We start from the raw sequence: 24,370 nt of genomic DNA, 5'->3' as shown, positions 1-24,370 counted from the left end.
GTTTGAAATTGCATTAACATTAAATATATATTAAGTATCCTATACATGTTTAGTTTTTCAGATGACTGTTTGATGTTTTCTTGGTGGCACCAGAGCATTTTTTGGTGAGCAAATATATATATATATGCTATTGGATGCAGAATGGGTCCCTTGCATGGCTTTGGAGAGTGTTTATCCTGCTTCACAATCATCATAGGAAGCTGTAGCTTTTTCACTCTTATTTCTGCACACACAACAGCCATGCCTATGTGCTGGAGTCAGCAGTTGCACGAAGTGACAACCAGAGATGGGCTCTGTGGTCTTGCTTTAGAGGAGTGTGACAAAGGGCATCTCACCCAGCTGTAGCCGACTGACAGTGGTACATCTAAAAGCCGGACAAGCCTTTTTACAAATTACTTGATAGGGCTTGTTGAAGCTAGAGAGTTTAGACCTGCCCTGCATGTGAAAAGACGTTGGATGACAAGTTTGAATAGACTAACCAAAACGGTAGAACTACCCAGAACCGGACTCATAGGTGATAGCTGTAATACACAACTGACATTTGGTTTAAAGACTGGACATAAACGTGTAGGTGGTGTGCCAAGATTTCTTTCCTGAAGCCAGGGTAGCTAAAGCAGTGGGATCAAAAAGTTGTTGAGCTCCAGCGTTGGGGTTTCCAACACCCATGCCCCTTGCCAGGTTCAGGGCTAGTAATCTGGGGAGGTTCACTTTGAACTACCAGGAAGAGCTGCCTGATCTCTGCTTTCAAGGGGGAGCTGAACAACTGCCCAGGATGCTCGGGATGGATACTAGAGATGTTCTGGTATGAGGGAAATGCCACTCCAAAGAAGGAAGGTTGTGAAGGAGCTGAGGCTGGACAAGCTTATGAAGTCCACTGTGTGCTTGGGAGAGATGTGTGCTACTCTATGAGTGGGAAATCCAGGTATCCCCGAAATGTCACTACATGATGACCAGACTGTGTACCTCCCTTCCACATGGACAGAGACTTATGTCAGTGCAACTTCTCTGACATCTCTCAAGACAAGCTGCAAGAAATCACAAGAGCATCAGAAACTACAATAAGCCAAACCACTGTCCGCAGCTATAATGAAGACAAGTTAAAGTACTGTGATGGAAAGACCAACACCAGGAACTAAGTTCTCACTTGAGGTCGGCATCTGTTTTTTTGGGTGATGGGTTTATGTCTGGGATTAAAGAAGATTCTCCAGTTGCACGATTCACTGAGGCACGAGCACCACAACTTACCTGCTGTCTTTCTAACTGATGCTGCCTTTGTGCACCAGGTATCTGTGTGGTGCTGTATATTCCATCTGCACACCAGCTGGTTTAGCAGAGACGTACCTACTCTTGCTAAGCGTTGGTAGCTGTGCAATACACAGAGCGAGAACAGTATGGATCCACTAGGGACACCGAGATGCAAAGATGTGGCCTGTGCTGAATATGACTGAACACCACAAAAGTTGTCACGTGCTACAAAGAAGCCCGCATTGGAAGGGCAAGCAAGAATCAAACCATTCTTGGGAAAGAAGAACTGTGCACGGTTCGAACAGTGCTGCCCACCTCCAGACAACTTCTTGAACCCCATAAGGCATAACAAGTTGAACTATCAGAGATGGTGGTACAACAGCACCTTGTGAGGTTGCTTCATAGCAGTAGTTGGTGTCAGGGGTTCTTAACATAGAGTCGATGACACCTACTTAGGGGGTGAGCAACTCTTTAGAATATTAAATATTAGCAGAATAATAACGTATGTTTAGATACAAAAGCAAAATGTAATATGTTAAAGCGCTCTGTCAATATAAAAAATGTGACATTTAAGGCTAAAAATTAAGTCAATATCCTTAGCTTTTAAAAAAAAATGTGTACCCTCATTTGCCTTATACGCTTCCAGGCTGACCTCCAAGTTCTTTCTCTACTAGTGTGAGCTGACCCCGAGAAGATCAAGGATTCTCAACTAGGGACATGGGGGATGCTGACTTATGGGTCCCATGGACCGGCCACCACATCTTGATCCCATGTGGCTATAATCATTGGACCTTTATTAGACCATCCTATGCCAAACCAGCCTTACAACCTAGTTGGTTTTGTGCCATGCCTTACCCTACAAACCACCTTATCAGAGGGGCCCACAGTTTCTCAGCCTTTTTGGCATGAGATCGGTTTAGGTCCATCTAGCAAGTATAAATCACTGCATTCAACCATTCCATCTTTGAGGGGGCCACTTGAGAGATCGAATGTTTGCATATTTCTCTTCTACCTAATAGCACCAGGTAAAACAGCAGTTTTCTACTGCAGCCCTGGAGGAAACCCACATTAGGTGACCGCCCAACAAAATCAGTTCTGGCTTACCTCAACCTGCGAGTGGAACACAGCATTTAACACCTTACCGACCTCTCCCCAAAACTCCTGGATATTAGGGCAAAGCACAAGCATATGGAGGTTGTCAGCCTCCAATAGACCACATTTTCTGCAGCACGTGTTCTCTGCTCCCCTTAACTTTGCCAGGTCCTTTGGAGACCTGAAGCCCCTATGGAGGGAGAAAAGATGGTTTCTTCTTAAGTGCACTGACTTTACCACCCAATACAAAAGACGCAGATATACTTGCCATAAACAATTAATTCCTACATTCAGCATACTATCCCCCCACAGGGTAGCAGGGAGATCAAGATCTTCATCCAAGATATCCAAGAATAGTTCATACCAGACCGCCACTTCCTTCTTCCAGTGTGGCCCTTTGGGCAGCATCTCATCCAACTTACTTGTGTCTGTACCTTCCTCTCCCTGAGACCAAGCCCAACTTTGTAATTGATAAAATTTAATTTTAGATAGTGTCCCCTGTGTCTTTATCTGGAATTCATCCCATGAGCAAAGTTTCCCTTTTTGGAACATCTGGCCCCACTCTGTAATACCTGCCTCTCGCAAGAGTACCGCTAGACTGTCTTTAAGGCATTCCAGAGTGCCAGGAAAATCCCACACAGGAGCATAATTGCTGTAATACGCCATTTTTGTTTCGCTCCTTATCTGGACGCACAGCCGGGCAGCCACCTGTAGGACTTTCAGCCTCACCCTTTTAAATAATTTTGGGTCAACAAATTTATACATACATTTCGATCCTCCCCTTTCCACCTCCTTCAGCAAAGTTTCCCTTAGTTGATCTCTCTCAGACACATTCCTATCAGGCAGTAGAGCCCTTACATATTTTAATTGAAAGGTCCAGGTGTAGAACTGGAAATCCGAAAGTTCAATACCCCATTTATCTTATTTACTTCTCAGCTTCCTTCTTGCAATTCTGGCTCCTCTGAATGCCCAGATAAATTAATCTACTATCCCTTCCAATTTTTTGCAGCCAGGTCTTCTTTAAATATAGAGGTAACATATTAAATAAAAATGTAAATTTCGGTGGGCTGGACATTTTTATCAAGTTGGCTCTTCCTTACAGTGATAGAGGTAGATGGAACCAACTTAACAGCAATGGATTTGTCTCTTTCATGGCACTTCCAAATTTTATTTCAGCAGTTTTCTCCAAAGAGCCACAGTTCTTAATACCCAAGTATTTTAATTATTTTTTAATCAAACCATGTCCTTCCTTTGTATTCCACCCATAACCCCTATTTTGGACATTTTTACCTCATACTCTGACACCTGCCCAAATGCTGTTATCAATCATGTGGTCTAAGCTTTTTAAAGTGAGGGGTAAATCGCTTGTGTAGACCATCACGTCATCCGCGTACAATGATATTTCCTTTTCCCAGCCCTTATAAATGAAGGGTTTAATCATCTGATCCTTTCTAATCTTTTCTGCAAAGGGCTCAATGTATAGATTAAAGAGTAAGTGGGAAAGTGGACAGCCCTGTCAGGTCCCTCTTGTGGCCTTGAAATTTGCTGTTAGGTTCCTATTTAACAAAATTCTGGCCAAGGGTGTCTTATAAATTTCCTTGGGGGGGGACATAGTGGTCAGCTAGCATCTGATTGCGGCGTGCTCTGGGTTGAGGCTGTGCTGCGATTCACCGTGACAGAAAGAAATGGTGTGAATCGCTATAGAAAGAAACAGCGTGAGAGCTAGAGGAAGAGCATTCGGCTCACTGGTGGAGATTTCTTCTTTCTCAGATGAGTGATGACAAGACCTGGTCCAGCAGCACAGTGGTTGTCCTCGGGGGTGAAAGCTGCAAGGAGAGCGGGAGAGGCACCGGAGGCTGAGGACAGAGAGCTCTGGAGCAGGGCAGCCTAGGAAGTGAGGAAAGTGCATAGACTCACTTCCAGTGTCACGGTGAGAGGAAGGAACGAGGGCAGCAGCAGCAGCAAAGGCAGCACAGGAGAGTCTGCCCTGGAAACCTTCAGCAGGCCAGTAGCAGTAGCAGCCCTTAAGGTGCGACAACGGATGGCTGACCCCCAGAAGTGTGAGGCAAGTAATTCAGAAGACTCAACGGCAGCTGCAGAGAAGCAAAATTGTGACTCAAAGGTAGGAAAGGGGCAGGTCTTCAAAAGAGGAAAGGTGAGAGGCCGAATAGATATTCACTGAGGATATCGGCCAGGGAAGGAGAGAGATAAATGTTGGGAGCAATCTCCACTGGGTGGCAATAAAGTAGACCTGGAAGAACCACAAAGGAAAACCCAGAGGGAAGGAAAAAGACCCAGTACCAGTAAGGTGAAGGCCTCCCCAAGTTATAAGGGCCCTCTTGATCAGTTACCAGTGTGGAAAGCACATAAGGTAGCACCAATATCTAACAAGAAACTATTGAGGATCACCCCCTCCCTTAGGTCCTTCTTCAAGGTACAGGGGAGACCCTCTCTCGGCATATCTTCATCCGTAGGTCACTCCGAGAAGGCCTCAGATTTGAGTGCAAGGCCCTTTCCCATACTGAAGAGTATGAGTGGAATAAAAGGAGATGAGGGTGGAGAGTTTGAAAAAAGGGAAGGCTGTAATACCTCAGGGACTAAAGCAATATCAGTATCTTGCTGAGGTGGCGGAGTCAGCCAGTGGTGAAGGTTTGAGAATGGTGGGCAGGGTGGAGGACCAGGTGTAGTTAGCCTGCGAGTCAGTCAGCACCCAGGAGACCCCAGGTGGAGACGAAAGCAGAAAAGGATACCAGGAATCTCTACACGATATAGCCAACATGGTAAGCAGTGCCCCCTAAGGACCCACAGGCTAGCTCAATGGATCAGCTCCTGAAGACCCTAGCAAAATAATTTACAAGTGGCTTCCCTACATCCCAGTCAAATCAAAAGGAGATACAGGGAGTATGCGAAGGGCTGGTAGAAAAGTTGGACGTTTTGTCTCCGAGAACTCAAGCCTTGGAGCTTTCAGTAGAGGAACTAAAGGAAGCTGCATTCCAGGACAGGCATGAAGTGGACAGATTAACGGCAAATTGAATCCCCAGAAAATAATGCAAGGAGGAACAACATCAGGCTGATGAATGTGTCGGAAGGAAGGGAGGGGGAAGATATAAAGGCACTGGTAGTGGAGCTACTCACAAGCAGTGGTATATGGGAAGGTGCAGAGGAGATCCTGGCTAAGGATATTCAAATAGTACATTGTGATCCGTTTGAAACGGTGACCAATAAGAGTAAGCCTCGCAGGATCCTAGTGAATTTTCTTACATACTCCATCAAAGAGAAGATCTTTAACAAGGCTTTAAAGCTAGGTTCTTTGAATGGGAAAGTCTGTTCCTTTGAAATCAGGTCAGATATCTCCCATGCCACTTCAAACAGGTAGTGGGAATTGGGAAAGAGACTGGATAGATTTAAGAAGTTGGGGGTGGAGGGTCGGCCCATCTGACATTCCCGGCAACATTAAAGGTAATGTTGAACAATAAAATGTACACGTTAAAAGATCATGAAGAGGCTAAGCTACTTGAGATGCTTAGATCTGGTCATGTGTGACAATATGTTAACGCAGATAGGCGTTTGCTTCCTTCACTAAGTTGATTTGCTGGTTGTCACTTTGGTTTTGCTTCCTCTGTCTCTGCCTTCTTTTTTTCTTTGCTTTTCTATACAGCACCTAGATAGTCCCAACAGACCCCCAAATGGAAGGGTTCTTCAGGGGGAGGGAAGGCAGTTGTTGGGGAGGGAAGCACTGGGTGGGGAGCAGTAAGGGAAAAACAATGAAAAAACGTGTCCTTTAAAATATTGGGATCTCCAGGAAGTTGCAATGGATAACCCCAGATCTAGTGTTAGAAACAAAGTGCTTATTCTTCTTAAGAATCAGTCAATTGCCTCTATATTTGATTACAAGGCTAATAGAAAGGGGAGATAGGTCATAGTGAAGGCTAAAGTTTTTGACAGAACATATACGTTGGTGGGATATTATGGTTCAAACGAGGAAGACATTGAGCCTTTGCAAAATTTATGTCTTGAATTGTCAGACAATTCCCACCCAATAATATTGTCAAGTGATTTTAATGTGGTACTGGATACTTTTTTGGATAAACCAAGCAAAAATAATAACAAGCTTGCTCTAAATTCCAGGTCTGCGTTAGGTACCTAATGAATCAACTGGTCTTGTCCGACATCTGGCAGGAGAGGAGAGGTGTAGAGAGGGGATACACATTTTAAGATAGGAAATATAAACATAAGTCAAGAATTGATTTTTTCCAGATAGATAGGTCTCTCAAGGAAGCTGTACTAAGGCCCATATTTATACTTTTTGAGCGCAGCGTTTTCACCGCTTTTTGATGCAAAAACGGCGCAAACTTACAAAATACAATTGTATTTTGCAAGTTTGCACCGTTTTTGCGTCAAAAAATGATGCAAATGCGGCGCTAAAAAAGTCTAAATATGGGCCTAAATCTCCAGCATGTGACTGCTCATTTGTCCGACCACGTTGCGGTGATTTTGGAGAAGTGTAACTCTGCCAAAAGTGTGAGGAGGTGTAGTTTAGATTGTTCGCTTTTGAAAGATCAGAAAGTGATAGAAACCTTAAGAGCAAGGTCCATTGAGTTCTTCAAGACCAATATTAACTCCATGGCGTTACATATTGTCTGGGATTCCTTCAAGGCTTTTATAAGGGGTATGCTGATCAGTCTTTAAGTCCAGAAAAACAGGTAACATAGGAAGGTAGTTGTGGAGTTAGAGCAGGCAACAACGTTTTTGGAAAAAAAGCTTTTAGATCTCTCAGGAAGGAGAGAATGAGATCCTATTGAAGTAGATCCCGGAACTGAAGGCGAGCCTCGACGCCGCTGTGGAAGCACGGGTTAGGGCCCAATGTGAGGCAAGTAAAATAGCGCATTTTGAATACAGTTAGAGTGCAGGAAAGCTTTTGGCTTGGAAGATCAAGGCAGGCTTAGTAAGAAACCAGGTGAAAGAGATAAAATGTAACATCACTGGTAGAAGATTGGAGGAGACAATGCAGGTACAACAGGCCATTGCAGGGTTTTTTGGGACACCATAATTACATTAGATGCCACTAAGGCCTTTGACAAGGTGAACTGGAAATATCTGAAGGCCCTTATAGGACACTATAATTATTTGTGATAACTTCTGTAGGGTTTTTTGCAAGGGATTTATAAGACACTCTCGGTCAATATCCTTAGCTTGACTCATGGGAGAAGTGCAAGTACAGCAAATAGAATCTAATATGGGCAAATGGTGGTCTCAAATGAATCATTAGTATGAACCAACAAAAGGAGAGCATGCTTTTGGAGCAATAACGACAAAGCAATATGCTAGAGTCAAGTGTATTGCTGTGTCGTTTAGAAATGCAACCACATTTTGTAAACTTCAGACCTCCCAATTAAAATAAGAATGTTTATTTTTGCATATTTTTTCATTTGTTAATGAAATAAAATAGTCACAATTTGTTTGATGTATACTTGTTTCTCTATTTTTGTGCATTGTTTTGAGGTTCAAGTTATAGAAACCTCTTAAGCTGCGGTCTCCGGCATCCAGTAGTGATTCAGTGGAGGTCAAAAGCCATTAAGAGGTTAAGATCTACTGGCCTTCTGCTGTATTGGGCTTTAAGCTGTGCCTTGCTCAGTCAGTGTATTGGAATCTCAGAGCTGTGAGATTCCATGTTGTTATTTGAATGCAAGCATTCCTGGCTAAGCAGTTTACCCTGGCCAGCAATGAGGTACCTGCTCTGTGCTGTTGTTTCTGAATAAACTTACCTGTTTCTCTGCAAGCACGTCGTCCTTGAGTACTCTTGTACAATAGAATTTGGTGACGAGCTGGCCAATTGTGCATGGGACGATTGGCGAAGACAGCACCAGCAGTGTGGCGAAGACTGGGAAACGAGTCAGAACAGACGTAGCAACGAAGAAGACGACATCAGAGTAGAGTGCATACTTCCACCCACTATACAATCTGGCAAGTACTGTACTGTCGGGAAGTAAGTAGGAGTTACAGTTTGTGGTTCGGCGAGGCCTACTCTGTTAGTGTGCCTGACATAACACGGCATTCACACACTTGGCGTACTTCCATAGATGTTTGCTTTATGCTTGGTGGCCATCTTAGTCAAAACCAATTGAAGCTAATGCTAATTGCCATAACTTGAAAGTAACTGTACGACGACAAGCATATTCTTTTTACATCTCGTAAAGGAGGAAGAATGTCGGTGATGCGCACACCTTCACACTCATACCTCTGATCAGCTGAGAATACTGATGATGTGCACACTTTTACTCAAATTAGAGCACAACTGATAATGGTGATGCGTGCACCTTGAAACTCATAATCTTTATCATTTTGCTGTACCAGTAATGCGCACACTTATAATCAACACCTCGGGCACATCCTGTAGCAGTGATGTGCACACCATGAAACAGTAAGTTCGACTGAAAAAAAAAAAATCACCTTATTTTATCATTCCTCAGTGGCCATTTAATAGTCTTCTATAAATTAGCAGGTGGTTGGTATTTCTTCAAGTAAGTAGGATAAACAAAACATACTTATATACATAAATTATTTGAAGGTGGATACTTCACAAACATCACAAAAAGAAGTGTCTCATGTTCCAATCCCATATGTCTGAGTTATTCCACCACCATGTTTTTTAATGCAACCCGGCACCCCACCAATCCTTTGGGAGGAGTGGGTTCTAATGTTTGATAATTACTTAAAAGCTCTGTATGGGCATGACTTTCATCCTACAAGGAAAAAAGCATTGTTATTAAGCACTTTAGGGAAGGAGGGCCAGCATGTTTTCAGTTATTTACTACAAGCCCTTGAGCCAAATGGACACCCTATTCAAGACAGTTTTAAAGAGGTCAGATTGAGATTAGGTATGCTAAAGAATAAAATCTGGTCATGGTTAGATACACATTTTATACCCAACAACAGAAATTAGAAGAGTCCATCAATGTGTTTGTGGCCAGACTGAGAGAATTGTCCACTAAATGTCAATTTGGAAGAACGACAGATGTAAAAGTAAAAAGATCCAAGAAAGGTTGTGGGCAGCAAAGAATCCCACATTGAAAGAGGTAATAGATATTGCCAAAGTTGTTGAACAATCAGACTTATATGTAAGAGAATTGGGGAAGAAAAATCTGAGTCACGAAATTTCAGAGGTTGAGGTGATCAGAAAATCAGATTTGGGCACTGTAGCAGTGTTGAAATCCTCTACCAGATTTGGCAAAAACTCTGCAAAAACTAAACAGCCTATTAAGGATGCAAGGGCTGTATTAGCATGACTCATGTGTCTGACTCTAAGTTTTGTTTTGCACACAACAAAGAGTATAGAAAATGTGGCCACATATGTCATTTTGCTAGAATGTGTAAGGTAACAAATCATAGCAAGGTGGTGGTAGTGTCAAATGACCTCACTGATAATAATGATATACCTGATACAATTTTGAATGTAGGCTGTGATGAAGAATTAACAGAAAAATAGACCCGAAGCCACTTTTGGGGTAAACGGATGATTAGTTCAGCTTATGACATGACACAATAATTCTAAGGTCAATGTTTGAATGTGAATAGGATGGTATTGTACTGAAACCCATAGATATTTCTCGAGGGGATATGAGAGTGAGACTATGAATATCTTGGTGTACATGAATGCTCACATCACATTTGAGAATAGGGAAATACAAAGGAAGGTGTATGCAGCAGAGCTGGGACCTTTGATTTTAGGATGGTTGCACCAGTATGACCTTCATATCGTAGTAAATCCAAGAGCTCCTTCTCAAGTTATGGTAGTGGAGAATGAGTCCATATCTAAGATTTCAGATGGTGTAAAACATATAATTGAAGATAGGCTTAGGCGACTGGAAAGATAGGTTCATAAAATAATCCTCAAGAAGGCAACTATCCCAGTTCAACACAGACTCAGACTCAAGCTCCAGTTGTGGTATGTGAAGAAGTAAAATAAATGATTCAAGAGATGTTGCAAGAAGGAATCATAGAACCAGTGTAAGCATCCAGTTGGGTATTGCCTGTAGTTATCACAAAGAAATCGGATGGGCATTCGAGGTTTTGCATTGACCTAGGGTCATTGAATCAAAGTGTGGTGGCAGATACTTTTCGTTATCTAACGTTAATGAATTGGTTTTGATTTTGAAGGGTGGAAAGTACTTTTTCGAAGCTGGACTTAAAAAGTGCATATCATCAAATGAAGCTTCATGAATAATCCAAACCACTGACAGTGTTTATAACCATGGAAGGAACTTTCCAGTTCACAACATGCCATTTGGTTTCTCATCTGCTGCAAGTGTTTTTCAACGCAAGATCAGTGATGTTTTTAAAGGCCTAGAAAACATTGTGGAGCAGATTTAGGAAAAGTGACGCTGCATCCAATGCAATGCCACTTTTGTCGGACCCCATAGTACCCTCCTAACGCCACCATGTGTGCACCTTATTTAAGATATGGTGCTCCACAGTGGTAGTTAGGGAGCTAGCATCAACATTTTTTATGCTAGTTTGGCGCTTTGCAGGACTAGAGTAAAAAATGTTGATGCAAAGCACATTGAGGCCCATTATAAATAATGGTGTGCCTCCTTTTAATGCCTACTCTGTGAAGACTTTAAAAATGCTGCAAACAAAGGTGCAAAGAAATATTTCAGATTTCTTTGCGCCATTTTTTTGCCCTCCCACCTGCATACATTATGCCTGGCACAGTCATAATGTGGCACAAGGGATTACAAAGTGGCCCAATGCATGCATTGCGCCACTTTATATATATGACGCAGCGATTTTAGCATCGTTGAGCCACATTAGTGTAAAATTATTACGCTAATGTGGCACAAGGAGGGGCTAGGCCCTCTTAAGTCTAGGCCTGTGCATTTTCAAGATGACATATTAATTTTTGGCAGAACTACAGATGGTCACAATGTTGTATTGAAGCAAGCATTATATCGAATTGCTGAAGTAGGTCTCACGTTGTGTAAAGATGAGTGTTCATTTTTAAAAGTGCAAATTGAATACTTGGGGTATACCCTTTCAGCAGAGGGGTTGAAACAGAAAGAAAACCTGTTTAGAGCGATTGAGTTAGCATCTGCACCTCAGAACAAAGAACAGTTAAGATCCTTCATGAGTCTGGTAGAGTATTATGCTACGTTTGTGGAGAAATTTGCAGATAAAACTGAGGGTTTGAGATTATTACTTACAAAGATCAGAATTCTGTGTGATCTCAAGAACAAGAAGAATGTTTCACTACAATAAAGAAAGAGATTTGTGAGGCAGGAATCCTGGTATCGTTTGGCATCAAACCTAAGTCCGTTCTAAGTCCGGAGTTCTTCTATCAAAAGGAAGATCGAGAGCGACGCGGTGGCAGAAGAGACAGAGAGGGCTCGGGAAACAAATTTCCCCACCGAAGGCGAGTCGACCAAAGAGAAGGATGTAATCACCCGCCACTTCCCAGTGGCTACTTCAGGTACAGGCGTTTTTGCCAAACCTGTGTACCTATTTGAATCCTATAACAGAGGGGAAGACAGGGAAAAGACAAACAGAAGACACAGAGACAGAGTGAGAGAGAGATGGGGACCTATTTTTTTTTATTTTTTTTTTCATCCTCTCATTACCCTCTTAGGCACAAATAGTACTTGGACACATTAAAGAGGATTAGGGAGTAGACTTGTAGTCACAAACCTCACCAGTCCCATTCTCCTTTTCCATTCCCCCCCCATTCCAACAGATATGAATAGTCCATCCCAGGAAGAGAAGATATACTTACCTACTCCATATTCTTTTCCTTCTTTTTCCCTCTGACCTCCATGTTATCGAGAACGGTGCCTCTGAAACCGGAGATACCTACAAAAAGAGAAGAGAGGAGAAAACAATAAATGTCACAGAAAGAATATGCTTACAGAGAAGCTATAAAGAGCAGAAGAAGTAACCAGAATAAACCAAGAGAGAGAGGACAAGAGAAAGGACAAAACAAAGACAAGAAGAAAGCAGGTTGGACAAACGTGTGACAATAATAAAGGAAATATCTTTATATTCAATAATAGAATCGTGTGATCCCTTTTTATTCATAATTATAGTTGACAACAATAAACCCCTTACATACACCCATGGCATATTGGTGTCAGAAGTGGGATTTAAAAAACCCTATAACATGTCTGAAATTATGGAGGCAAAGCCTTCTTTGAAAGATATGATCCAACAACTTGCAGAAGGACAGAGACACCTGCAGATGGTTTGGGAGGAGCAAGTGCGAGAAGCCCGGAGTGACAGAGAGACTCGACAAAATGCCCTAAGAAGTCAAGCAACCATAATTGCTAATAATCAATTGGTACATGAGACCGCCCTGCAAAAGCTAACAGACACCATCGCTACCAGTAGAGTATACCCTAACGTAACTAGTTCAGTATTACAAAAGTTTCAAGAAGGGGAAGACCCCGACTCGTTTTTCATAATTTTGAAAGGGTTGTATCTTCTGCTAATCGGCCCCAAGATCGATGGGGTCAGTATATAGCCCCCTTTTTGACAGGGTCTTTACAGTCCGCCTACCAGGCAGTAAATCCTGGGGGTACAACCCCCTATACTGAGATAAAGAAGGCTATATTAGAGAGAGTGGGTTATGACACAGAATATTATCGGATAAAGTTCTGAAAAACTGAGTGAATCCCCATGGAGAACCCTAGAGCTCCTTACTATAGAGTGCAGGATTTAGGATTGAAATGGTTAGTTCCGATTGGAACCAACAGAGAGGAAGTCATACAAGTTATATTACTGGAACAGTACTTAGAGGCCCTTCCATTAGAAACTCGTAATTGGATAAAACAACACCCCAATGTCAATACATCCACAGCCATAGATTTAGCCTGTGCATTTCATAGAGCTCCTGATTTTAGGGTCAGTCATCAAAAGGGACCGGCCCCTGGAGGGAAAACCTCTTCCAAACCATGCGTGATGAGAGAGACAGAAGAGGGCCCCAATATGTATTTCCCAGATAGAGAACCTAACCAGGCACCTCAGTGTTATAGCTGTGCAGAATGAGGCCATATCGCTTGTAATTGTCCCCACAAAGTATCCAACCCCGAACCAGTGGAAATAGGGGTTACCAGAGGAAGGGTACTATGTACAGCCCTAGGAATACTCCATTATATGAAGAAGATGTTAGTCAACCAGAAATCCACTCGAGTGATAGTGGACTCTGGATGCAGCCATTCAGTAGTTAAAGCAGATTTAGTAGCCCAGGAACAAATGAAAACTGTTACATTTGTCTCCATTTGATGTATCCATGGAGACATGAGACAATACCCCTTAGCTGAAATTCAATTAGAATGGAGAGGAAAAGAAGAATTCCTTTTAGTAGGAGTAATACCACCCCTAGTAGAAGAGGTTATCATAGGAACAGATTACAGTGCTTTCCTGGATTTAATAATTAACATAACACAAAAAGAGAAGTTGGATCCATGGTTATCAGAGGCTCCTTTCACTTTAAATTAAGTAGACCTGAAAAAAGGGAACAAAAGAGATTATATTGTTTAACCACTAACTCTACTTCTTTCCCTTTACCCCTGGCAGACAAACCTGTCCTGGCTATTATACCAACCTTCCGAGCTAGCCAAAGGGAAGATCCCACTTTACAACGTGCCTGGGCCTCAGCACTTACTGAGAAAAATGGCCAAGTAGGTCCATATTTTGTAACTCAAAACGGTTTACTGTATAGGGTGACCCGACATAAGAACATGGAGAAGAATCAGTTAGTACTACCCCATCACTATTGTAACCAGGTGTTACATTTAGTCCATGCTCAAGTAGGGAGTGGACATTAAGGGAGAGAGAAAAATGAAGAATATCTACTCCGGCGATTCTATTGGCTTAGCGTGTTTTCAGATATACAGAACTTTTGTGCGCAATGTCCGAAATGTCAACCAGTGAACCCCGGGGCTGTCAGGAAAGCCCCCTTATACCCATTGCCTATTATAGATATACCATTTTCTCGGGTGGGTATGGACCTAGTAGGAACCTTAACCCCTTCTTCAAAAGGTAATATGTATATTCTGGTGCTAGTAGACTCTGCAACCAGATAGCCAGAGGTGATTCCTCTTTTTAGTATGACCACTAAAAACATGGCCCATGCCATGATTGGATTCTTCTCCCGAGTAGGGTTCCCTTGAGAATTATTAACAGATCAAGGCCCCCCATTCATGTCTCGGTTAATGGCCCAAATTTGTCAACTATTGGGTGTAAAACATCTACGTACTTCAGTGTATCATCCACAAACAGATGGTTTAGTGGAGAGATACAACCAAACCATCAAAACAATCTTTAAAAAATCCCTAGACAATTCCGGGCGGGACTGGGATAAAAAAACTACCATTAGTGTTACACACCACCAGAACCCATGTATAAGCCTCAACTGGGCATAGCCCCTTTGAGCTTGTTTTTGGTTGACAACCCCGGTCCTTATTAGATATGGCTGCAGAGAGTTGGGAGGAAAAAGAGACAGAAGTTAAAGAGATACTAGAATATACACAGCAATTAAACGTTCAATTACAAACAGTGTGGGAGGATGTCAGAGTACATCTAGCAGAAGTCCAAGATAAACAGAAGCAATAGTATAATTGGGGAACCTCCTTAAGGAACCTAAAGGGAGGGGAAAAAGTACTTGTACTTTTGCCTAGTTCTGACAAAACGTTACTGGCAAAGTGGCAAGGACCGTATGAAATATTAAAACAGATAAACCCCATCACTTATCGCCTAAAACTGTCCGAATTGCCAGAAAAGACACAGATCTATCACATCAACTTACTGAAGAAGTGGGGAGAACATGAATCCTCCTTCCCACACCTAGATACTGGGTATTTTATAAACAAAGTGAAACCCATAGACATAACTTTCTGTCCACAACCGGATAACTTGGCCAAATGGCTTCCTCACATAAACCCTCATATATCTCCAGACCAACAACAACAATTGTTAAAGTTCTGAGAACGAAATAAAGACCTGTTTTCTATAAATCCTGGCAAGACCACGTTGATATACCACAAGATCAATACACCCAAGGGGAAAGTAGTCCGTCTAAGGCCAAATCGTATTCCTGAAGCCCGTAGGAGATTGGTGGAACAAGAGGTACAAGCTATGTTACAAATGGGTATCACTGAACTCTCAACTAGTCCCTGGTGCTCTCCAGTGGTATTAGATCCCAAACCCAATGGAAGCGTTCGTTTTCGTATTGATTTCAGACAATTAAACAACATCTCCAACTTTGACACATATCCAATACCAAAAGTGAATGAGTTAATTGAACAGCTAGGTAACGCCAAGTATATGTCCACTTTAGATCTAAGCAAAGGATACTGGCAAATACCCTTAAATCCCAAAGATAAGAAGAAAACAGTCTTTTCTACATCTTCAGGGTTGTACCAATTAACTGTTCTCCCATTCGGCCTACGTGGGGCTCCAGCCACATTCCAATGTCTAATGGACAAATTGTTACTACCACACACTGGTTATGTGGCTGCCTATCTAGATGACATTGTCATATATACTCTGACATGGGAATAACACCTAAACCACTTATCGTGTGTTTTCCAAACACTAAGGGAAGCAGGATTAACCGCTAATCCAGAAAAATGCAATCTTGACAAAGACTCCATTGCATATCTTGGATATATCATTGAAAAGGGACATATCTGGCCCCAAGTCAACAAAATAGAAGCCATTCTTAAAGTTCCTCCCCCGCAAACAAACAAAAATATCCATTCATTTTTAGGACTAGTCTGTTAATACCGTAGATTTATCCCAAACTATTCTACTACATCAACCCCTTTGACTAACCTTCTAAAAAAGGATCAACCCAATAAACTGAAGGGGCTCACTACCACGCAGTTTAAGAGTTATGAGTCCTTACAACACTGTTTAACCACCACACCAGTGTTGCGTTGTCCTGATTTTATGAAACCTTTTTATTTACAAACAGATGCATTGGATGTAGGCATTGGGCAGTCTTGTTCCAGAAGGATGGTGACGAGCTACCTCACCCGATTGTTTATATAAGTAGAAAACTGTAACTCTGAGAAACACACTATCCTGTGATTGAAAAACAGTGTTTAGCTATCAAATGGGCTGTTGAGTCTTTACAATATGACTTACTAGGACATCCATTTGTTTTAATCACCAACCATGCCCCTCTCACTTGGCTGGCTAAGAATAAGAATACAAACTCGAGAATACTACGCTGGTTCTTGGAACCACAACCGTTTATGTTTTAGGTGCAACATAGCCCAGGGAAACATATGGTCACAGCAGATTATTTATCCAGAAATCCATTGGAATCAGGACTCGATCAGCCCTCTTCCAGGGGAAGCGTGTGTAAAAGAGTGACTGTTACAGTTGGCCCCACTTATCGTGCGGGCCCGGTAAACAAGTACAAACAAAAGGGACGAAAGACACCGGAAGGAGAGGACGGTCAGGAAGATCAAGGAACAAAGGATGCATGGAGAGAGGAGAGGAGTTCTTCTATCAGAAGGAAGATCGAGAGCGACGTAGTGGCAGAAGAGACAGAGAAAACGAATTTCCCCACCGAAGCCGAGTCGACCAAAGAGAAGGACGTAATCACCCGCCACGTCCCAGGAGGGACTTGGCTACTTCAGGTACGGGTGTTTTTGCCAAACCTATGTACCTATTTGAATCGTATAATGGAGGGGAAGGGAGGGAAAAGACAAACAGAAAACATAGAGACAGAGTGAGAGAGGTGAGGACCTATTTGCTGTTTTTTTTTTTCATCCTCTCGTTACCCTCTTATGCACCAAGAGCACTTGGACACATTAAAGAGGATTAGGGAGTAGACTTGTAGTCACAAACCTCACCAGTCCCACTCTCCTTTTCCCTTTTCCCCCCTCCCACCAGATATGAATAGTTTATCCCAGGAAGAGAAAATATACTTACCTACTCCATATTCTTTTCCTTCTTTTTCCCTCTGACCTCCATGTTCTCAGGAATGGTGCCTCTGAGACCGGAGATACCTACAAAAAGAGAAGAGAGGAGAAAACAATAAATGTCACAGAAAGAATATGCTTACAGAGAAGATATCAAAAGCAGAAGAAGTGACCAGAATAAACTAAGAGAGAGAGGACAAGGAAAAGGACAAAACAAAGTCAAGAGGAAAGCAGATTGGACAAACGTGTGACAATAATAAAGGAAATATCCTTATATTCAATAATAGAATAGCATGATCCCTCTTTATTCATAATTATAGTTGACTGCAATAAACCCCTTACATACACCCACGACACCTGGTTTTGGTGACCAGGTTTAGATGGCCAAACCACCACGTGGGTTGAAAAATGTACCATTTGCAAAGAAGGTGAGAAAAGACTTCAGGTGGGACACAGTCAGATATGGGACAAATTGAGAATCCTGGTAATGCATGGCACAGTGTGTGTGTGTATTTTATTGGTCCAATGAACGAATTGCGAAGTTGGTGCAGATTTACATTGGTGGGTGTTGATTTCTTTTCTATATGGTTGTGCTTGAAGTTCATGAAAGAAATGATTTAACTATTTTAAATTTAAGGAAAATGTTTTTGGAATAAGGTGTGTTGTCAATACTTATAACCGACAAAGACACACAGTTAGGCCCTCATTACGAGGCTAGCGGTCATCAGACTGCCAGCCTCGCTGTGGCGGTTTTACCACCGCGGACCCAGTGGTAAAGACCACCGCATTACAAGTTGTGGGGTTTGGCAGAAGCCAAAACACCACAACGATGCGTGGCCTGCCGGTCCGGTCACACCGACATGGCCAGCGGTAAGCTCCTCCAGCCCGGCGGCAGGCCTCTGCCTGTCGGCCAGATTTCAAGCCTGCAGACCTCCAGGCTTTCCGTAGCGGTCACCCCACCACGAAACACCCTGGCGGTAATGCACCCGGCGACAGGAATCCCCATTCCTGTCGCCAGCACACACACCCCCACACATCCACACACATGCAGACCACCTCACCCGTCCACACACTTCCAAACACCCCCCACCCGTCAACACACTTCCACACACCCCCACTCACACATAGGCACCCCCTCTACAAGCATTCACACCCCTTCTGCATACATTCACATACACATCCCTCCGCATGCATACACACGCACACCCACTCACTCGCAGACTTGCACACATGTACCCCCACTCGCATGCATCCCAATACACACACCTACTCACTTGCACAATGACACACTCCTCTCCCCTCTGCATACATTCACACACACCCCCAACCGCATGCATACATTCAGACATCCCCACTCGCTTGCTCACAAACATGCACTCATACACCCCCATTTGCACACATACATGCACACCCCACACACATGCACCCAACACTCCCCACCTCAACCCCCCTTCAGACAAGTAACTTACCTTTTCCGGCGAGCTGGTCATCCAGGAAGGGATGGGTCCTGGTGGTTTTGCACCGCCAGCACCACCATACCAGTAAGACTCCGCCATGCCATATTACGGTGCTGGTGATGCAACTGTCTCTTCACCTCCTTCGGCCAGGTCGACAGAGTTGGACTTCCGCCTCCACCCATAAATGGGTGGAAGTCCAAACACTACTCTTACCGCACTGGCGGTCTGTTGACTGCAGCAGCTTTGCAGTCTTTGGAAAAGACTGCCAAAGTCGTATTGAGGGCCTCAGTCTCTCATGAGATGAAGTTTTTTTGGCAGAACATAGCATCACACACCATTGCACCTTTCTTTATAATCCACAAGGAAATGGTATAGTAGAGGCAGCAAATCGTTTGGTGAGGGGTATTATTCAAATGGCTTGTTGTGTAGCCATTTTAGCTATAGCTCCATGCACGTTACTTTAACACACTAGGCCATGCCACTGTGCACTCTAACCTAGATATATTTTATTCAGCTTTATTTTATTATTGTTACAATAGCCACTTTTACGGTCTTGTTTTATTTTCTGTTTATCTAACTGTTTTGCCTAGGCCAGCACTCTGTTGTCAAACAAGACATTCTTGCTCACTCTGTGCTTCTTCAAAGGCTACAACAAGCTAGATTGCCGATGGACACGGTATAAGTTTAGTCTCCAATATTCGTAGAAAACACATATCTTCATACAGGGACATTTTCTTAGAACATCAGATGTTTTATTATTAAAACACTTCCTTGTCCCTTACACGTTAGAGGGAGATTCCACCCAGAGAACCATGACTGTATGCTGATTGCCGAATACTTCGCTACAGCTGGTTTGCAGACTTCAGGCCTTTGCTCAGGTATGGGGGATGATGCCTTCCCAGGGGAACCTGAAGGGAAGAATTCGAGCTTAACACGCTGTGCTCTATCATAGCCTAGGTAGTAATTAGTCTATTGACTGTAGTGACAATATGGTAACATTATTCTTATGCTTCACTCTCCTTGTCACAATGTTAATACTGTCATGCTGTGTCGTCCTGGTTATTGCAGCTCACGCTTTGTTATCTAGGATGCAGTTGCTTCATTAAAATTATTATTGAAACATATACTGCCTCCGTTTGTCATTGTATATATGAGACTAATGTAATTGAGAGAAACGGATGAGACCTGAGTGACCACGGCTTCCCTGAGAAACCAATTATGTCATGCGCTCAGCTGCCAAGTCATCCCTGCCCTTGGGTAGAGGTGAGGCACTACTATTTAGCTGGAGATAAACCCGGATTGGAGCGACAGGTGTCACCTGCAGTGGGTAAGACTTAGTCTTCCACACCGCGGCGATTGTGCAGCTCAAAATCCAGTAGTCTCATTAGAATAAGGAGAGCCTATGCGACAGGCTGAAGTGCCTGGACAAGATAGATCAGTGGAAGAGATGGACTGGGCTTATTGCACCACTAAACAAGAGGGCACAATTAAGAGTCCATTTGAAATGATGAGAGGACGAGTTCCAGGCATTAAATTGGTGCCTTCTTGGACGAAAGAATGGGTGTTACGTGGTGGTAACAGCGGTGCAAAACATTGGGATAATATTGAACTTTCTAAAGGGAAAATCAACGTTGGTAATTGGGCAAAGTTCAAAATTGGAAGAGTGACAAAGTGATTTTCTAACTTTAAGGACCCGTTCAAAGTCAATGGTGTATACCAATTTCCCGTTCTTTTGAGAATGATGAGAGGTGGAATCATCGCAGGTTTCCATTATATTAACAAGCATTTGCAATGCAATAGGTCTTGCATTTGTGCGAGTTAGAGCTATTAACGTTGTAAACTCCTAATTGGACTCTTCTTGCCACATAAACTGAAAATGAAAAGTAAAACAGTTTCACATAAGCAAGCTGATTCAAGGTGCCATGGCATCAGCGGTAAAGGGGCACACAAAAGGAAAAAGAAGTTTGCTTGCAGTCATACGTATCGGCAAATATGCAATTAGCCATGTAACAGGGGCTAAGTCCAAGGCGGTAAGTTAACCGCCCCAAGGAGGAACAAACCCAAAGCATTTACCAACCAAAATAAAAGATTTTTGAAGGGCAAGCCCATGAACGAGTGATAGTGATGAGCATGCAGTGGGTGTGGTTAAAAGCCCAGATACATACCAATACGTTGGAAAAGCAGCACTTACGCGCTGCTATGCTCGACCTAAAAAGGAGGGGATAGTCCAAAGAAGGAGCTTGAGAGATGTAGTGGCTATATGTTGTTGAATGATATTGACTTTGGAAGATAGAGAAGTGAGACAAACTCTCAGAAGTCTTAGTGATGCTTTGCCAACTTACGGAGAGGGAAGAAGTGTAAGAGACCTAAGGCCACTAGAATATCTAAAGGACTATATTTATTAGTATTAGTCCCTACATCTTATGTTTATGGATTGTATTATTATATATTGATGAAAAGAAAAACTTATTTTTCAATCTTGTTGTTAACAGTATAGTTTTTGCATGATATTGTCTTTATTCAAATTCTAATATTTAGTTTCCAATTCATTTTTAAGTTGTTAAAGTCAAGTTGTTCCTGTAGCTCACATTGTATTCATTTTGTTTGTTGTATGTAAGTGAAGGGGATATGTTGTATTGGGCGTTAAGCTGTGCCTCGCACAGTCAGTGTATTGGAATCTCAGCGCTGTGAGACTCCATGTTGTTTCTGAAAGTGAGCATTCCTGGCTGAGCAGTTCACCCTGGCCAGCGAGGGAGCGCCGCTCTGTGCTGTTGTTCCTCAATAAACGTACCTGTTCCTCTGCAAGCGTGGTCCTTGAGTACTCATGGACAACACCTAGCTATTCCCGGGGCTAACTGCGTCAAGGCTAATTTTGATTCCCTTTGTAATCTGTTACTTCTGAAACATTTTTGTGTAGTATTATTTCATGTGTGGCAATGGAAGATAATTCTACTTTTCAAAAGGTTAAGCGCTGGCTGGGCATTCCATTATTAAGTCATGCTAGTGCTTTCTTGAACTCTGAGTCTCTAATCCCACATTACCTTCCCCCCCCCCGATTGAGCCCTGAGCTACTCACCCTCCCTAACCTGAGCCTCAGATCCTAAAGGCGTTTATTTGGTTCTCAGTTTTGGGTTCAACAGTAAGCTGATACTTTAGGACAGCAGTTGTTAAAAGGCTCTGACTGAGACACTGAACCCAGCAATGCCAGGCTGCTCCGCAATCCCTGAAAACGTTCCCCTGTGTACCCTGTTGCATTTCCGCTGCAAACCTATATGCTCTCCTGATGAGCGAAACTATCATTCCTCTCATCTTCTTGGGAGTAGCATTCATTATTTTATATGTTGGAGGAGTGTCAGCTTTTTGATCAGTCTCTCTAGTCTTCTTTGGAACAGCTATCATACCTTCTCTGTTTGCCAAACATGTCTGTGCTGCCTCTTGCTGAGGAGCTAATAAACTTCTATTAGAGGAACTATGATCTAAAGACAGACTTGCCATCCTAAAAGGACTTGACAGTTCTATAGATGGCTGAAGGATAAACTGAAAGACATTTTACCTTAAGCTGTGGAGATTTCTGAGTCATAATTAGATCTCATAAAATTGGTATTTAAACTGGTTTGCAATTAATCATGCTGCAAGGAGTCTATGGAGAAGTTCACATGTACTAGCAAATTCCAAAAATTCATTAGATCTTGAGTCTGAGTTTGGTTTGCTATTTTCGTTATCTTTGGGATAATATGCAAGATGTGAACTTTTATATTGTTTTACTAAACTTCTTGTTAGGCAATTTTTGTTTTGAATTGTACCATCTGTAACTGAAATGTGTATATGTAACACTTGTTTTTGGTAAAGGATGAGGTATGTAGCATTCTATTTAGAATTGTGGGGGGTAGGAATATTAAGTGGATGTTTGACATCAGATGGGCATTAAGAGGGGCAACTGGAGGCTGGAGGTTCATTCTAGCCATTTGTGTGATCCACTCTTTTGTTGATTACCTATTTTAAGAATTCCTCACCATGTCCCTTCCTCACGTACATGGCCAACAAGACCTCTCAGACTTGAAGTAATGGAACTGGAAACAAGCATTGACAGACAGAAATTCTGCAGGTTCAGCTCGGCAAAAATGTTGGCATCCCTGGCTATCATTCAAAAAGCAATTAATATCTCAAGCAATGCTACAAATTAAATTGACCTGGAATTAAATTAAATGAAAGCACCAGGTGGCCGAAAATCTGGAAGGGCATATATTGGAGATATGTACACAAATTTTCGGCCTCAAGTGGATCATAGCGAATCAAACTTTTGACATGAGAGGTTTGAAAGAGTAGTTCGGGCAAGTGAAGAATCTGGCTCGGAGAGGCAATATTGACATAATTAATATGCCAGTTAAAAATTTGGATAAAAAACTATGTAGTCGACCTGATGAAGAAAACGTCTTTCAACTGGAAGAAACCGATTTAGTATGTAATTTTTTTTTTAAAAAACATTAAGAAAACAAAAGGGTCTCAGCCTCAACATAGTCTAGTATATTTTTATCAGAGTTCAGCTACGGGATTGATATACAACAAACTGCACATAAACGTGAATGCATGTGGTTGTGTTCACTTCCTTGTTTCATACTGAGTTTTCACGAGCTACAGACAAAAGAGGGTGGAGTTGTGAACATGTATACCCAAGCTTCAAAATCTAGAATTGCAGGTCTTCTCTAACACTCTGCAAACATAAATGCAATAGAGGGAGATCATTGACCATTGATTTTTATGTAGTAAAGAAGCAGAAACGTTACAAAAGAAATAGAAACATCTTTAAAAAAACAGTAGTAACAATAAGCAACTATATTTAATTGCTTTAACTTTCTTTCAAATTAGTAATAATAGACTGAATGACTTGAATAAGAAGTAAGCACGCCTGCCGGTTGTGACCAATGACGAGCAATAAATTGTAAAGGTGAGAGTGGGTGAAGACAGGATTCCTAAGTCCAATAGTACTAAATACAATTATGTAATCGATAGTGAAGAAGCATAATCACACAAAGACAGGCTATTAGTCTCAACCACACAATGCAAATTGCTCCCTCAATTACAATTGGCTATTGCCCACCTTCCTGGGCTGGTTGCCCATAGGCCAAACACCAAACAGTATACAAATTGAGAAGGATAACACAAGTAAAAATAATGCCATAATATCAGTTCAGATTCTTAAACAGATGCTCGGGAAAGTCATGTCCATAGAAATATATTCTTTATTTCTTGAAAGACCTCAAATTGCACAGCCAAAGCGATTCACTCTTTACAACAGAAAAATAGGAGCTTATTCAGGGCTACATTACTGGAGCTATGAATAACCCAGGTCATGATATATTAGTATGCACTAAGCATTTCTTCATATTCTTAATGAGACGGAATAGGCTTGGTCAAATCCATGCCACGGATGATTGGTCAGATCCATCCTCGTCCCATCAAAAATACCAAGTCTTAAAATCACTTGTGCCGTCCTAATACACAAACAGGTGCAAATTCATCTGGAAAATCTTTTCCAGCCAACCAGTGTGATCTCCACTTGGTGTACACAGCACCATTTGAAACCACAAGGTGAGTTTTGGTGAATATGCACCTGGTCCCCAGAGTGTCCAGGAGCCATCATGAATATTTTTT

Source organism: Pleurodeles waltl, chromosome 4_2 (genome assembly GCF_031143425.1).
Source record: "Pleurodeles waltl isolate 20211129_DDA chromosome 4_2, aPleWal1.hap1.20221129, whole genome shotgun sequence".
Taxonomy (NCBI): Eukaryota; Metazoa; Chordata; class Amphibia; order Caudata; family Salamandridae; genus Pleurodeles; species Pleurodeles waltl.
The sequence above is the reverse complement of the archived record's forward strand: the minus strand, read 5'-3'. Positions refer to the sequence as shown.